The 18,978-nt window shown below is 21.9% G+C and overlaps 1 protein-coding gene across 3 annotated transcripts in view; it reads left to right on the forward strand.

Annotated features, from left to right (window-relative positions):
- Positions 1–416: 416 nt before the first annotated feature.
- The window catches only part of LOC129608781 (ATP-binding cassette sub-family G member 4), a 55,050-nt gene continuing 36,488 nt past the window's right edge, over positions 417–18,978 (forward strand). Inside the window, exon 1 of one of the 3 annotated variants that reach the window (XM_055520494.1) lies at positions 417–521. The gene's annotated coding sequence lies outside the window, so the exon portion shown is untranslated. Of the gene's footprint in view, positions 522–1,739; positions 1,912–18,978 lie in introns of those variants that run through there. The other 2 variants (XM_055520492.1, XM_055520493.1) reach the window with 2 other exon arrangements.

The raw sequence follows: 18,978 nt of genomic DNA on the forward strand, positions 1-18,978 counted from the left end.
TTACTCTTATACACAATATTGCTTCTCATTTTTAATTTTTCTCTTGTATTGTATATTATTCATTACCATAAAATTGAGTTGTATTGTAAAACATAAATATTGTTGTTACCTAGACCTAATATACTTTTATACAACAATAAAAATAATATACAGTTTTTTTTTTATTATAAATGAATAATAAAAAATTTTATTGTTCAACTGCTGACTGCTTCTGTTCCCCATATTTTAATATTGTTTATAAGTATGTATTTTAAAATGTGTTATATTCTATTATTCTATTATATATTTTATGCTCCCACTGTAAATGTTATACAATTTTTATATTTATTTCAATTCTATATTACTGTATAATTTTTTTTTTCTTATTTTTAAAATTTAATGCAAAAATATTTTCAGTCGCACAGTTTGTGTCAATAGAATCAGCTGGTCTTCTTCGGAGATCTAGTTGTTAAAGAAAAAAAATTTTTTCTTGTTTTCTTGTCGTTTTTGTTTTTAGAAAAAAAAAATTATAATATACATAGGTATAATATATCTGCTTAGATAAATAATATATATATAATAATTCTTTATTTAGGTGTATATATATATACATATATTAATATAGAAAATGAATAAAAAAAAATCTATAAATAATTGAGAAAAAATTTAAAAGAAAAGTAAAATAGAGTAACTGACCCTAGAAAACTCTGTGTGTAATAAAACCAATATTTTTGTGTTGATTTTTTAATTTTCTATTTTGTTTATTTTGTTTTTTTTTTTTTATAGATTTTTCACCAAAAAATTAAAGAATATAGCAAATATTAGAAAAGAAAAAAGTAAAATCAAATATAAAATATGAAAAATAGTTAATATTAATGGAAAATGTTTAATTTAATAAAAAAATATATGAAAGAAAATTTTATTGAATAAAATAATTTAATCGGAAAATGTGAAATTCTTTATATCGTTTTTTGTTTTTGTCTTATTTTTATTTTTCTTCTACATATTTTATTCGAAACGGAACAACTATTTCAAAAATTATATTGTGCAGACAATATAAAATCTAAAAATAACGGTATTATGTGTAAAATTTTTTAATTTTTGAATAAAATGAATTTTTACGTGATTGTCATTTAAAAGAAAGAAAAATACTATAAGAAAAGAATTTGAGTTTTTTATTATCACAAATTAAAATTTAATTTAAAAATTTTTAATTAAAAACAAAAAGTAATGTTTATAGAACTTTAATAAATTAAATATTTAAAAAATAAAAATTTATTTTAAAAAAAAAATTTACAAGACATGTTAATATTAATATTTTGTGAACAATCCTAATTGGATAAAGAAGAATAAAACAACCAAAAAAAAAAATAATATTATTTAATTTAATTTAAAATAATTTAAAATTTATTCTTTATAATAGAATAAATAATATACATCTATGTATGTATGAATATATGAAATTTATATGTACGTATATAAATGCATAATATTCAAAAATATTAAAACCAATTTATTAAAGTCTTTAAACAAAAGGCGCATATTCCATCCAAAAAAAAAAATAAAATACAATTTATAATATGATATTTATGTATCTGTATAAATACATAAGTATATATGTTTGTAAAAATATTTATATGCAAAAATTATACAAAATAATAAAACAAAAGAAACAATAATAAACATAATAACGTAATAATATTTAATATTAAAAATTATTATATAAAATAAAAAACAATAAAATAACAACAATAATATATAATATATTGTATAATATATAAAATTATAACAAGAGTATAACAAAAACAACAGCAACACTAACAACATCAACATCAAATATGATGAACTTCAAACGCTATAGGTATGCTGTATATTATTATAACATTATTCACTATAATGTTATGAAAAAATATTAAATAAATATTTTTGAGCGTAAGCATAAAATATATTCTTACATATTATATACATACATACATGTCATATATATTTACTTCTACTATATATAATATTTTATAGTGTTATTAATTTTTTTAGAAAATTTATCTTAAAAAAACAAAATACTATTGAAAAAAAAAGTTCATACATAAAATTTTTCATTATTAAGATAAATTTTTGAGATATACTGTTATATATACAATATGCCTACTAATATAATATATAATATATTGTTATAGAACTATGTCAGAATATTTTATGATAATATTGATAACACTAAAAATTATTTGAATATTATGTTTAGAAAAAAAAAAAGAAACAGCTGAAACATTATTATATATGGTTATTAAAGTATGTACCAGACTAATATATTAGTCTGGTTATTTTTAGTCTATTAATTTAAATTAGGAATAATGAAAATGAGCAACTATAATAATATAATATAGAATGTAATATAAATTAAAGTAGACGCACATGAAGCACATTTTATATAAATTAATTCTCTATATGATACATTCACACATACACGTATACCTGCATAAGTAGAAATGGCGAAATAAAATATAAAATAGTAGTGAAATTCATGTGAAAAAGTAAAACGCATTTTAAACGCATTTGAAATAAAAAAATAATTAAGTATATAACATTGATAATAATGAAATATATGTAAAAATAATTTTAATTATATAGTTACATATTATATAAAATTTTTCAATCCAATTTCGAACATCAAACTATATTGAACGTAAATAAAACAAAGTCTTTCTTTCTTCTCTAATATTTATCTTTATTTGAAACCTCTACAGATTTACTAAATCTGAATATCGATAAATATTCGAATTTCAATTAACTACAGTATAACAACAAAATTTTTAGCAAATAGTAATGAAAAATTGTAATGAAATTTTTGAAAAACAATTGTACAGAAAATGTCAATAATAATGTATATATATATATATGTAAATATATGCATATACTTTTATTGAATTTATTAATTTATTAATCAAATTATTAAAATAATAGCTATTTTGTAACAGATTAATAATAATTATGATTATTATATCCTTAATATTATTATACATTTAAAAAATAATAATATATCCTTTATATTGTTATATTCGATTTTTTTTTTTTTTTGCAAATAATTAATTTTTTTTTTGTTCGTGTATATGTGAGTTTTTCATTTGACATAAATATTATTACGAAAAATATAACAGAAATGAAATGTACATATGTGTATGTAAATACATTCTGAAAATATGTGTAGAATCACAGACATCTTTATATTACATGATAGGAGTTTATCGTATAATGCATAATTCACAAATACAATATATGTGCTTAAAAACACACATGCAAGTTCACATTCAAATTTTGTTTTTGTACACATACACATTCATAATTATTTATTTGAGTATATTATATTTTAACCCGGCTATTGTATTTTTTTCCACCTGTCAAAATTCAAAAAAAAAATAAAAACAAAAATAAAAACAATATTTTATATGTCATCTTCATTTTCATATACATACATACATACATACAATGTAATTGTACATGCATTATGTATAAATAATACTTAACATGCAGTACTGTCAGAACATTCATTGGAAAAGTACCAAGGATAAGTAAAAATCTTGTGTCCAATTTTTCTCATTTTCTAAAGTAGTGGAAAAAAAAAATAGAACGGGAAAAATTTTAAAAATGATAAAAAAAATTATTTAAAATTTTTTTTTGTTTCATGTTTTTTTTTTCGATAATTTTAACATGATAACATAAAAGTAATAAAAAAAATTCCGAATTGAAAATTTTGTGCAATCGTTCTAACCTCAAATTTAAAAGAAAAGGACAAAATATACAAGTAATGAAATTTTTTCATTGAAAATTTTTTAATTAAATATTTTTTTTTTTTTTTAAATTATTTTTCTATATTTGTGTTCTCATTTTATTTACTTTTAATTAAATATCTAGATTTTCTATATTTTTTTTTTTAATGAATTACAACAAAAATCTCTATATACATTAATGTAGATATATAATTTTTATATATATATATATGTATATAATATACTTGAAATAAGAACATGTCCTAGTTTTAATATGAAATGAAAAAAAAAAATAAAGTGAATATAAAATTATTTTCTTGCATTAAAACTAATGTATGCGTATATATACGAATATATGTATGTACATGTGCAGTGTTTAATAAAATAATAATAATAATTACTAGTGTTACAGATAGAATATAATATTATAAAATATTTTAATAATTAAAATGTTATACAAGCAAAAAAAAAAAAATGTAGGTACCTACATTTAAGTGTTATACACGAAAAAAATACCAAGTGAAAATTGAAAAAAAAAATTTTACTTTTTAAGCATATTTTTTTTTTGTTTGTTTGTTTGCTTTTTCTCTTACCCAATTTAATAGTTAAAATCTTCTTGAATAATTAATTAAGATAATAATATTCAAGGATAAATAGACTAATAGATTATAAAATTTATGTTATACCATAAAAAAGTGATAAAATCCATTTTTTCTCTCTGAATTCGTATAAGCACTAGATATATTTAAATTATGTGCATACAATATAGAAATCAAAACAAAGATATAAGACTTGGAATAGAGCTTATAATTCTTAAATTTTAGAATTTATAATGAAAATAATTGAAAAACCAAAAAAAAAATTTAATTAGGTACTATGAATTTTTAACTTAAAATTTAATTTTAAATTTTGACAAGATATTTTTGAACATCCTTTAATTAATTTTTCTCGTCATTGTGTGTATATATATACATTTTATGTGTATATTTTATATGCAAGTAGAATTCTTATACTGAATATGCTATATGCACATACGGATATATAACAATATAAATTAACCTTAATATTTTATAATTACATTTGATATTTAAAATCATATTTTTTTTTTTCATTAATAATTTGATTTCTACACAAATTTTAAGTACTTGAATACTAATATATGCTCTTTTCTCTATATAAAATTTCAAATTAAATTTATTATTTAAAATTTTGAAAAATTTTAGGAATCTTACACGAAAATCGGATATAATTATTAAAATTATATTTTCGTAATCCGACCAATTAATATTAAATAATGGATTTAAAATAAAACAAAAAAAAAACAAGAAAAATAATGTCTATAAGTATGTATTTTTTCTGATTTTGTATACCTATTTCACATTTATTTTTACATTAAAAAATATTATGGTATAAATAATAATACAAAATAACTATGAAAATGTCTTAGCCTTTATAATGAATTTTAAAAAATCTATTTAAATTAAAAAAAAAAAAAACGCCGGGAAGTATGCAATTTTTCAAAATTATAATTTACTCTTGACGATCTTAAAACAAAAAGGAAGTTATTTTTTTTGTTTTAATTTTCGAAATTACATACAATTATTCTTATTTTTTTAAATTAAATAAATTATAATTAAAATAATTTTTAAATAAACTTGATGTCCTTTATGAAAATTTAAAGCCATTATTTGTACGCATAGATTATAAATATAAATAAACAAAAACGTAATCAAATTTAAAGATTTTTTTTTTAAAAAATATACTTAATATTTTGTATTCTTATTTTAATTTTTAAATATTAAAAAACAACTATTTTATATATAAATACGAAATTAAAAATTGCATCGTACATTTTTTAACCCCTACAGCTATATTAGTCTGCTTGCTCTTTTTTGTTTTATTTGTTCTAAATAATCAACTTTTTTTTGTTATATATATATATATATATATACACGGAACATAAATTACATAACTATTCGTATATATATATGAATGAATATTTCATATTTTTCATAGAATAATTCCAATTAAATTGAAAAAAAAAAAATATTCACCGTTGAACGGGCTAATATAAAGATTATCTTAGATAATAATATGAAAAATTTCAATATTCTAAATTAATGTATGGTATAAGTAGTATACAATTTATGGATAACATATAGTTCTTCAATTAAAATCTTCAGGTGTGAGAACTATTGCAGTAACATGCAATAATAAAGTTACCTCATATATCCTAGATATAGATGGTCCTTAATAAAATAGAAGCAAATTCTTTTAAAATGTTTCCTAAAAATAAAATTGATTTTTATTTAATATTTCACATTTATGTTAAAATAAAACAGAAAGTTCAAAAATAAATATGTATGCAACATATATACTATTTCTCTTCTGCATACAAATTTTCCAATCTCTCTTTATGAATGAAAACAAATGAACTATCGGACACAGATTCAATTGTGAATTTGCCAAATTCCAAAGAAAACTTTAGTTATTTGTACGTTAAAGACAATGTTAACCATTTGTACCAAGTTTTTACTCATGTCCTTTCCTAAATTATTCTCTACTTGTTCCAAATCAAAAATCCAAATCCTTGATGTCACGAATTTATTGTCCTTAAAAGACAACATATAAATTAATAAATAAGGTGTTTGAATATTAAACGGAAAATCACAATTTTTTTCAATCAAAAATCATAAAATTACGATATATGACTAACTAATAATGTTCCATAAAATTTTCGATTTTAACCTATAAACTTATTTTTCAATTTATAAACAAGTTTATTTTGAATATTATAATTATATAAATAATTATATAATGTAGCATTTATTAGTCTACAATAAAAAAATAGTTATGGTAAATTTAGATTGTGAATATTATAAAAATATTATAACTAAGTATTTATATTGAAGGACTCGACTCATTCAAGATCATTTCATTTAAAAATAATAAATATCATGTATAGTCGAACAACACATCGGAATCTTTATAATGTTAAGGCTTTATAATTTTAAATAAATTGTTAATCTTAACTCAAAATATTTTCTTATTCTTCTCAATTTGATTTTGTATTTCGAATTTTCTCTATTTTAAATATTTTTCCTAGCATTTAGAATAATTTCAACTAGCAGAGCAGAATTGCTTATCACCAATTTCTCTGATAATAGTTACTTACGTAAAAATAAATTTATAACACCTTTACATTGAAATAATATGGAATTTTTTTTTGAATGCGGGTACAAAAATAATATTTTTCTTTGTTCTGCACAATATTTAAAAAAAAAAAACAAGAAAAAAGGAAAAAATAACGAGGAAAAATCATTATCCTGATTTATAACATCTAAACAATTTTTGCTATTTTAATTTTTTAACTTTTTATGGAAAAAAATATTTTTTCTTTTTCTGTTCCATGATTTTTTTTTTTTTTCATATTTACACTGAGAAAAAAAAAGAGTGTACTTACCATTTTACTTGTTTTTTTTCTGTTTTTGTTTTTTAAATTTTGTTTTGTGTTATCGTTTGCGAAAAATCGCATGGAAAATATTATAAAATCGATTTCTCATTTCATGAAATAAAATATAGAGCGTATGTATGTGTGTATGTGAATATCTATAGATATCATACTTATGTATTACGTTTATATAAATATAATATGTACTATTTATTTGTTTTTTCTTTAATATATAATAATATGAAGTAAATAGGTTCCGTTATATTTACTAATGTACATAAAATATACATTCATATACACAAACATACAAAATATATTTATTAAAAAACAAAAACAACAAAAGCAAAAAGAAAATTATTAACTACTTTGTGCAAAAATTCCGTTAAATACACCGAACGTGAAAAAATAATAATATAAAGGAAGGACAATATCATAAAACAAACAACCAAGAGATAAAAAATAAGCAACAAAGTAACAAGATAAAAAAAAATAATAAAGAAAATTAGAAATATTTCGAAAAATTCTAAAAGTGACACTTAAATTAAACACCGTTTTTTAAAAAACCTATCTATATATACACGCACATATACATATAAATATATTCCAGTATATATATATATATATGTATATATATATAAGATATTTGTACATATACGTAAATGATACACTAAATTCTTCTTTATATTTTTAATATAAGCACAAGGATATTTCGTTCTTTTTAAATGAAATATGAAGAAAAAAAAATATTCTGAGTCGTAGTAAAAAAAAAATTCATGTTTCATCCTTAAAGAGCTTTAATTTGTTTTTAGCCTTCATTTTATGTTGTTCTTTTTCCTCTTTTTTTTTTTTTTGTTTTTCTTTTTACTATATATTTTATCTTTTAATTGGACGCTCTCTTTTTTTTTTCTTTTCTGTATAGAATACAAAAATTATTCCAATAGATTTTAAATCAAAAACAAAATAATGCATGTGTGCGTATTTACGTCTGAATTAAAAATTATTCATTAATTATCCGGAAATATCATCGTATATATTCTTTAAGCTTAAGAAAGAAAACAAAAAATATTCTTAAAAATAATAAATAATTTTTGATGCGAATAAATTCTATACTATTTGATTACCATATTATGTATGAAAATGTATTCTAAAAAAGTATATTATGTAGACCTATGTAATTTAAAAATATTATTTTAATGAAATTGACTTTTAGGCTTTAAGTAAGAATTTGACATGAATAGTGCCGTGAAACATATCCGTCTGAGAAATTCGAGTATCTTGAGGGGTCACCACACTCACAGAGAAGGTACATCGAAGAAGACTCCTCCAGTTCTCCACATGGCTTGTAAATATTCACGCACAACATCTTCACACAACGTTCAATCGGCAACGTTTCGTGGATACCTATGAAAATTTACCCATAAGTTTCCGACCCATTTTTGTAATTTTGTTATACCATTTCTGGCCATAATAATTTAAAAGCCCCTTAATCTGCCATAACCATAGCTTTGATTTTGTCATTTCTACAAAAATTTCCTGGATCGTTTGCAGCCGTAAGAATCCGGTCTCAGAAAGGATATGTGGCGTCAACATGCTCATTACCTTCTTATGCCAAATTACTTCAGCGTCTTATTAAGAAATGCACATCTTACCCGATAATATTAGTTTTGAAAAATCAAGTATTTATTTGTCATTAAGACAGTATTTCTGGAAAAACTATTAAGTTTTGGAAACAAAAATTACGCAAAAATCTTTTCGCATATACATACATACATACCTCGTATATACACATAATCCCCACTTCAATGCATTTTTCATAATATTTTTTAATAAATTTATCAATATCAAGTTCTGAAATTTATCAACATCCTGTTCTTACAATTAAAAACAATTTTCGTTAACTCATTTTATCTCAACTATTTTACATTTCCTATACGAGTAGTAACTTTTGTATTTAAGTTTTATAATATTAAAAAGCGTCATTACATATTAAAATTATATTTGCTTTCAATTTAATTTTTTATATAGATTCAAACGTATAATTAATGAATGAATCAAATTGTTTATGGTTGACGACATTTTTATTTTTCTAGTAATTTTAAATTGACTTTATTTGTAACATTTTTCTATATAATAAAATGACCTACTCATTTTAAAATTTTAGTAAATTTTAAAAATAGTTTTTTATATATACAAGATTTTCTTAAACTGAATGGGTACGAATTGCATATTTATATTGTACATAAAACAAAGCAACTTCCAATTAGGTAAAACAAATCTCAATATGAGCTCAACTAAACAAAAAAATCATTAAACGCAACATCCTTTTTCAAAATGCAGTCATGTAAATGAGAATGAAAGTGTGTGGTAAATCAAAAACACATTCAAGGAAAAAAAAAATTAAGTAAATAAAATAATTTTTCTTTTTTTTGTATAAATGTTGTTACACACACGTTTTTCATATATAAGTGCCAAACACATTTACATAATGTTAAAAAATTGCAAATTTTTCGACTGCATGGTAGTTGTTACCACTACTTTAATCTTCTCACGTATTTTTTGTAGTACTGTATGCGTATGTAGTACAATTTTAATAAATTTAAAAAAAAATTATCGATTTTCTTTAATAATTTTTTGTTTACTTAGCTCTTCAATACAAAATCATCATACTCAAAATTTCTGAAATTAATTGCTCTGCGAATTTTTCATACACATTCTATTTTATGGGCTAAATATTAAGATGTTTATAATATATTATGTTTATGTCCTTGATAAGTACTTAAATTCAAAAAGCTCTAAAAAATTTGGAGTTATTATTTTTTTATGAAAATTTTTTTAAAAATAATTTTTTTGATAATGACATTTTCAGTGCATCTTACTGAAACTGAATTAAATGAGTGCGAGTATATTAAATGAATCAAAAATAAATTATAAGTACTTGTAGTACAAAAAACTAAAATTAATTTACACATATAAATATTTTCCTTTAATTCCTATAAAACCAATAATTTATTTTATTTTTCTAGAGAATTCTAAAACTATATATTTCTTGGTACATAATGTACATACATTTTCAGAGTCTCGAAAATTTCAAACTTTTTAGAAATAAAACAAAAAAAATAACAATTAAAAAATTCTCTACTGTAGGGTGACTTTCTTATTTTTTTTTTTTTTTAATGTTTGTAATACTTAGGTGTCTTGTTGATATATGTGACGTGACTCCCACACACAATGCATTTATGCTAAGGAAAATTTATTATAAATTATATAGAAATTTAGTAACAAAAAAAAAGAAAAAAAAAAAACACAAAAAGAAACAAAGCACGACCCCCGCATTGTCTTTAAGAGTACAAGAGGATTATAAGGTACTTTAAATTCAATATACAAAAATTTATTATTTATATACTGAATACAATCAAATATCTGGTAACTATGTATGAGAATAAAGTCTCCTTCAAAATATAATTTAAAATTTATATATTTAACTTTGGTATTCACTACATTTTCTTACATAATTTGGAGATTAAAATCAAGACACCCTATATATACATACTCGTAATACATGCATAGATATAAATATACTAAATTGTATATAAGTGCATTTATTGATTGCTTTTTCAATTATACTAAAAAATCCTCTTTCTACGCTTGAACTAAGTGACTTTATATAAGTATTTAGCCAAAAAAATTATCTCTATATGAACTCAATAATTATTGTTTACAAAAATTGTTGATCAAAAAGGATTTGATTATGAAATGAAGATAAAGAAAACTTACTGACACCATTAAAAGGAGACAAAAAAAACCACAAAATTTTAATAAATTATTATTTAATCAAAAAAAAATTTCTGTATTTCTTGATTTTAATTTTTGATGTTTTCATTTAATATAAATAATATATTTGACCTTAATTTATATATGGTTGATTAATTGAAGATTTATAAAGGAACGACCACAATAATCGATAAAGAAATAAGCCCAGAGAGTAATAAGACAAAGGTCCGATTGCAGTTTAAGCAGAAAGGTGGAATTATTTTGTTCGAACTTAACCAACTTAACCAACAGTCTGAAAGTGAGGGTTTATACTAAAGCACCTCCTGCATCACTGACCGAGACTTAAGAGAAGATTTTCACTTTTCTTAAGAATATTCGAGTATTTCACTGTGGCAAACTTTGTCCTACATTTATGGCAATGTGTTATATCAAATCTTTTCATTTAATCCCAAATTTTCGAAAATTAGCCTTTCATAGGTCTTAAATAATTAAAGACATGCAAGTATATTATTTGAACTTTTAGCAAACTGAACCGAATGTTTCTCAACTTATTAGTAAATATTTACTTTGACGTATGAGAAAGCTTATGGATCCCTTCTCAACACTATGTTTTTTATTTAAAACTTAAAATCTAAATTAGAATATAGAATTTGATTTCAAATGCAATTACTAAAATATTTAAGATCTCCTCAATAATACTAGCTTATATAGTAATTAATAAGAAGCATTGTTATCATTCATTTTTAGCAATATTATTTACAAAATTAGCCACTTAAGCAGAGTGTCAATGACCATATCATAAACACTAAAGTAAATTTTTTAAATTTTTTTATAAATAAAAATACATAGATATACTTGAATACATACATATAGAATGAATGGAAAACACTTGTTATTCACAAATAATTTTGTTTGCTATCATATGACAGTTATAAAAAATTTTTTTGTTTTTTTTTTTTTTTTCTATTAATAAATATTATCAAAACATTATCTTTCTAAGCTGCCATGCTTTTGTTATCAAAATTTAATCTTTTAAAAGATTAAATTTTGATAACAAAAGCATGGCAAAAAAACTAAAAACAGCTGTTTCCAAAAAATGTTATAAAATTATTAGATATTTTATTAATCTGTATGTGCCAAACAATAAATTAATAATTGAGGTATTTATGGTATAGGGCAGGGATGGCGAACCTAAGGCACGCGTTCCCAAGGTCTCTACTTTCCCTGGCATGCGCTAATAAATACTTTAGTGCAAAAATTTTTTATATTTCCGATATTTTATTTGCTTAAAACATAAAAATTATATTTGCTAAAAATTGGTTCTAAAAATTTTTTAAGTGAAGCCTGTGAAGCCTGTATTTCTTTAAAAACAACTAATTATCATCCTGATATTGATGACTTAGCGGCAGCAATTCAACGACAAAAATCTCATTAATTCTATATTTATAATGTATGTATAAATAAGATTATGTCAGTTATAAATAAATCGACATATTTGTGTAAATGACAAACATATTTTGTTTATTTTAAGGCACGCGAGTATTTTGATTTTTCTAAAATAATTATTTTTGGCACGTAGTCCGATAAAGGTTTGCCATCGCTGGTATAGGGTAATTGTAGCATGAAATCGAATAAATAAATTAATTAGATTAAAATTTTTTGATAACTTCTATGTAAAAAACTTAGTAAATTCACTGTCAATATGTTGCCAACAAGCAATTTCACCTCAATACGCATTTGGTTTGATTATTTCACTTTTTCATAGATCAGCATCTATCGTTCGATTTTCATAACACAATATGTCAGAAAGCAATTTGCTTCAAATGGCATTATTATGAATTATTTTTATGTTAAACACTTAAATTTAATTTTCAAACGAAGATTTGACAAAAAAAAACAACTGACTGTCAAAAAAATTGTATATGAAATTTTGTAATTGTATATAAAATGTCAAAAATAAAAGAAAAAATTTGCTACTGTCAGTGAACAGATTGTATTACTTTAGTGACAAATAATTCAACATTACCGGATGCATGATTATTTTAAAAGAAAATAACTCAGCACAATTTTGAATTTTAGGGATATAATTGAATTTTTATTAGCAAACCTTGCTTCTTTCACAATCTATACATATATTATGAGTTGATTAACATCTCAGGTCCTAGGAACTGTACATTTTTAACAAGTCTTCAGAAAAGTCTTATCGACTTTAATTCAATTAAGTCTGCATTAAATAAACAACATATAAACAAACAATATTTAACATATTAAATTACATAAGAAATTCAATTCGTATAATTTATCCATTATTAATCGAATAGAAAATTGTTCGACGACTAATTAAATAAAATATTGATTTCAATTTAATTATTAAATTACAATATTAATATTTATGAATATTAAATGTGATTGCATCTACTGGATAATATTGATTACTAAGATTAAAACTGATTTAGAAATAATGAAACAAATTGTAAGAAATTTGATGATTCACAATTAAATTCAAAGTAAAATACAACAGAACGCTTTGAATTTTATTTTCGAATACTTATAATAAATGTTCATAATACAAAGAGTTAAGCGTTAGCAGATTTTATCTTTGTAACTAAGTAAAAATTTTGTTAAACATTTCATGAGTGTATTTTGAACTCAGCTTACGCTGAAATAAACAAAGTGTGATGCTTAAAATACAAAACTTGATTACGCAAATCCATATAGAAAGCTAAACTTGAAAAGCTTTAACAGACTTATTTAAAATTTTTATTCACAAAGCAAATATTTTTGTTTTTATTTTAATATCTTCAGAATTAAAAATCTTGTTTTATAATCAACTTAATTACCTTTCTAACAAAATTGACATAACTGAAAATGATTAATACTTATGTATATAACTTACCTGAATATTTTTTAAGTTGAAATTTTAATAGAGGCTGACGAGAATTTTTTTATAACGATAACATGTTTTAATTACACCTTTTTATTTTGATTTTTTTTTTTTTTAAATTCATAGTATAATTACAATATGTACGCACATTGCTAATAATTAACGATTAATAATAAAAATAACTTAATCTTTCTCTTATTTAGAATTCAAAATAATTAACTTTATTTTATGGATAATTAAATTTTGTAGATATCTGGATCGTTATTACGACGGCAAATTTATTATTGTCTTTTAAATTTTTGTACTTTATTCTATATGTACTTAAAGTACAGGAAAACTGCAATTATACCCTCTAAGTGAGTGTAACAAAATAATGCTTACTATTATTTTGAACAAATCTAGATATTGTATAAGAAATGAAACTATTTAAATATACAAAATACATTTGATATATCAAAACTTCAGAATTCAGCATTCTGAAATTTCTCTTCAAATATATACGTATATCTCTTGCATTATTAACTTACAAGTACCTGTAGAGTACTCGTGTAAGCTATCAAAAATAACTATCTTCTTCCTCAAAGTAAATTAAATAATCAATTTATTTTGTCAATATATATATAGATACACTTCAATTTTAATTCTAAATTGTTCTTGAGAGGCTAATTAACTCTAGTGCTCACTTACAAACAAGTATTTTGAAAGTTTAAGAGAAGTGGGAATACTTAAAAGATTTTCTAATACTATATGTTTATCTAAAAATATTGAAATTTAATAGTGATAATTATCATGAATGAATCCACAACAAATCAGAGATATTAAATTATTTATTGTAATAGAATTGCCGCTGATCAAGCAACATTTTGATATTAATAAATCGGCAAATTATCGATATCAATAAGTTCACAATCTTAAAATCTTATGAATGTAAATCATTAAACTCTTCTTTTGAGGTTAAAATTTTAAATAATATACGATTAAGTTATAAATTTTGGCTGGGACCTATATGTAATAAATTAAACAGATTATTATAGGTGGAGGTTTGTTCAAATGTTTTTTAAATGTTTTCGAAGTATTTTGGAATTATAACTCAAATTATTAGTAATATCCATATAAAGTATATTGTTAGATTGTTATATGGACTTACCATTCTGTTAGTAAATCAGAACATAAAATTAATGTCAACTTCTGATTCCTGAGTCGATTTAAGTATGTTTGTTTATCTATCTACTTCTATGTCAGATAATTGGTTAATATTTAAATAACAGATACTACACGCCATCATAAATTATTTTATTAAATCTTGAAAAACTATTCAAGCTTCAGTTCCAAAGTTATGAACTATTTGAAATATTAATAAAGCAGAAATTTTCCAAATCATTGCCTTACGCTTAAATTTAAACTAACTGCCATTGTTCAAATAATATTTTTATTATAAATACTAATATGAGTTCATGTGTACTTAGAATTTTTTTTTTCGATTCAATCGATTACTATACTAAAAATAGAAGTTAAAAATCAATATAATATAGTAAGAAAAAATAATATGTGTATGACTTATGATGGTAAGCTCATTTCTTAGCATAATATCTTAAGTATATATATGTGATGTGTGTATGTATATTAAAAATAATTACAAATATGTATGTACAAGATTTTAATATATAAACACATTATTACATTACTTATACATGGCTCTCAGAGTATGTAATTATAAAATAATGTAAAAAGAATTATGACATAAGAAGCTTTTCACATTTTACATGAAACGAACGAACACACACTTAACAAATACATTTTGTCTATATAATTACACTTCGTTATTTTGTGTAATGTAATTTAATAAAACTTTTAAAATAAAAATTAAATTTTTAAAAAAATTTTTTTTTTCAAATTTCTTTTAACAATGAAACGATATTTTTTTTTTTACACATTTTTCAATTAAAATTTTTGATTATTTTATATTGAAATTATTTCAATTTATTTTTTAATGTATGTAATTAAATAAAAATTCATTACATATTATATAAATATGTAGCAAATCGAGTTTAATTAAATTACAATCGCACCTTATTAACAATATATAATTTATATATATAACAAATTAAAAGCATACATCGAACGTAATAAGATAACCTTCCTTATAAAAAGGCAAAGTTCATTGAAAAAAAAAAAAAATAACTCCTTTATATATGGGTTAGTATTATAATTGACAAAAGGGTGTGCATATGATAATTAAACAATATATTGGCGAGATATTATAACTATATACATCTACCTACAATCTGTAAATAATTATACATGTGTAACTATTTAATATTAAAGAAGAATTCAATTTGAACATCATACGATTATAAAAATTTTGTTGGAAAAATTTTATTGAAATTCTTATACAAAAATTATTTTGATTGTAAAAAATTATTAAAAAATTTAATTTATTCATTTCATTTTGAAAATAAGCCGCTGTAAGATCTAGTTGTGATTAAATGGACTTCCTTATACAAATACTGGTACTGAGAATATAAGGAATATGAGTTGCTTTATTTTAAGAGCATTCAGGATGATTTTATAACAAAATTTCTGAATATTAATAAAAAAAAAAAGAAAACTAAGTTTCATATCGGCTATCCTTAAAAAATATCCTTAATTTTACTTTACATTGTACCTTTAAAATATTTTTTGCACTTTTATATTTAAGTTTTGTGAATTTTGGAAATTTTTGTTGATTTTCCTTTAAATTAAACTTTTTCTACGCTTTTTGCATTTGGAAATTCGCGAAGTATTTTTCATGTTACAGTAACAGTACACACCCCGCAAATAAGCGAAACCTAAAATTTTTTACAAGAACAGTGTTGAATTATTTATATTATCGCAGTGTTCGTGTAACACTTTAGAGAATTCCCAATAATAACTTATTTTAATAAAGAATAACCTCAGCTCAAAATATCGAAATTTTATCAGTTAATGTAAAAATGATGAAAATTAAAATATAAACTCAGCAAATAGGTACTTATTTTTCGAAACTGAAATGACAAAATTAAAAGAAACCCCTTTTAAGAGAAGTTTATTGTGAAATTTTACCAGAACAATTGATCACTTGCAATTCTAGGCCCCTAACAAATTGCACTATAGAAGCCTCCTTAAGTCGTGAGACCTCCATCGGGATCACAAAGCCCCTTCCAAAACATCTCAGTCATAGGCGAGTCACTGCCTCACATTCACATAATAAGTCCTCCATCGTTTCATCCGCTTCCAGGCAGAGACGCCAGATTCTCCGTCTTTCACATCATTTTTAGATGCATTATTGAGAACCTGTGTCTATTGAGTACACCCACCATAATAACCTTAAATCTAGACGACCGAGTTTCTGTAGCTTGTTTCCGAATGAGATATAAATTTTTATACATTTAAGTAAAGCTTTATTATAGTTCAATGAAAATTAATATATAATCTAAAAAGTTTCATTTCAAATTTCAATTTTTGTTTTAATTTGTACTACTCATTTTTCATTCAAATTACTCATCCTGCTGTACTTTAGCATATGCATTTTAAAATGTTTTTTCAAATGCAATATACAAAAATATAAAAGTTTAAAAGTTGTCATTTAATTAATTATTCAATTAAAAGAAAAAAAAATTTTAATTAAATCAAAATGAAAAAATTTATTATGTGATTCTAAAAAGTTATAATAATTAAAAAAAAAATATTTTTATACCAAAAATCGACACCATAGCAACAATAGATTTTTTTTATTCTTTCAATTTAAGAAAATTACCTTATATCATAAAATTTAAGTCGACCAAAAAATAAATTTAGAAAAAATTTTAACCACACATAATTTTCTTCTTCAAATTTATTTTAAGAACTGTAAGTAAAAATAGAGACAAAATTAAAATGCATATAATTGTGTTATAATTTTTAAAAATATTTTTAATTTCGTCATTGCAATTTACAACAAAAATAAAACCTTTTGTTATACAACTTTTACATTAATTTATAATTTTAATGCTGCAATTAAAACAGAAAAATTTTCCGTCATTGGCAATTTCTCAAAGATTTCAAAATTTCTTTGTATATAATAATTATACGAATACCTATTTAATTTACATAAAATTATGAATATTTGTAAAACTGTTCGAAAATTCAATAATTAGTTTATGAAATTTGGAAAACTTTAAAAAACTTTTAAAATACTTTGGATCGAAGTAATAAATCTTTCGAAAGTTCATATAATGAAATATGTGCTATAACGTAAGAATGTACTTTTCAAAACATTAGGGGCCATCTTGACAAGAGGTATACATAGATGAAATTTTTTTACACTCATATTTGCAAAAAAAAATTGAATGAGCTGAAAGAACAGAGGGCAGAAGTGGAATTAAAAACAACATCGAGAAAACAAGGTTATTCTACCCTCCAGAATCGGAAAGAGAACAAAATGTTGCATGCTCTAAAAATACATGAAATAAATGACAATAGATAATAAAGAGAAAATAACATGGCAGCAGTCAAAAAAAATAGTCGAGTACCTACGATTTGCCTTGTTAAAAAGAAGAATGTCGATTTTTGAACCACTACACATTTAGAAATATAATCACCAAAGTGCCACAATCCTATCACATTAAATATGCCATAATCATACCACCTACACACATACACATATAAAAAAACTTTTGTACAACTGAAAATTTTAGAAAACTAAATGTCTATACGAAATTTATTATTGATTCAATTAAACAATGCTTTTTGCATACTTCATCCAATCATTTGACTTTTTTCTTTTAAAATGTTTAACCATCAATCAATTTAATTCAATTTTATATTCAAAATCAATATTAATAATTTTCATGAATATTTAAATAACTCTTTTTTTTCTGCCTCTGCGTTTTGCTTCTTCCTCTTCTTCTTCTGCTATCGTTCTTGTGTTTTTTCTTCCAAAACAAACACGAAGAAGGAAAACATGACCTTTAATCTTAGATTTTTTAATATATTGTGACAAACACAGCCATATACACACACACATAATATACAAAAATATGAAAGTAGAAGCACGTACGCACAAACAATTAATAATATTGAAAAAGCTTTTTACATTTTTAAGAGAATTTTGTGTTTTTTTTTTTTTGGTTTTT

The sequence above is a fragment of the Condylostylus longicornis genome, unplaced genomic scaffold (assembly GCF_029603195.1).
Source record: "Condylostylus longicornis isolate FDR11 unplaced genomic scaffold, ASM2960319v2 ptg000034l, whole genome shotgun sequence".
Classification (NCBI taxonomy): Eukaryota; Metazoa; Arthropoda; class Insecta; order Diptera; family Dolichopodidae; genus Condylostylus; species Condylostylus longicornis.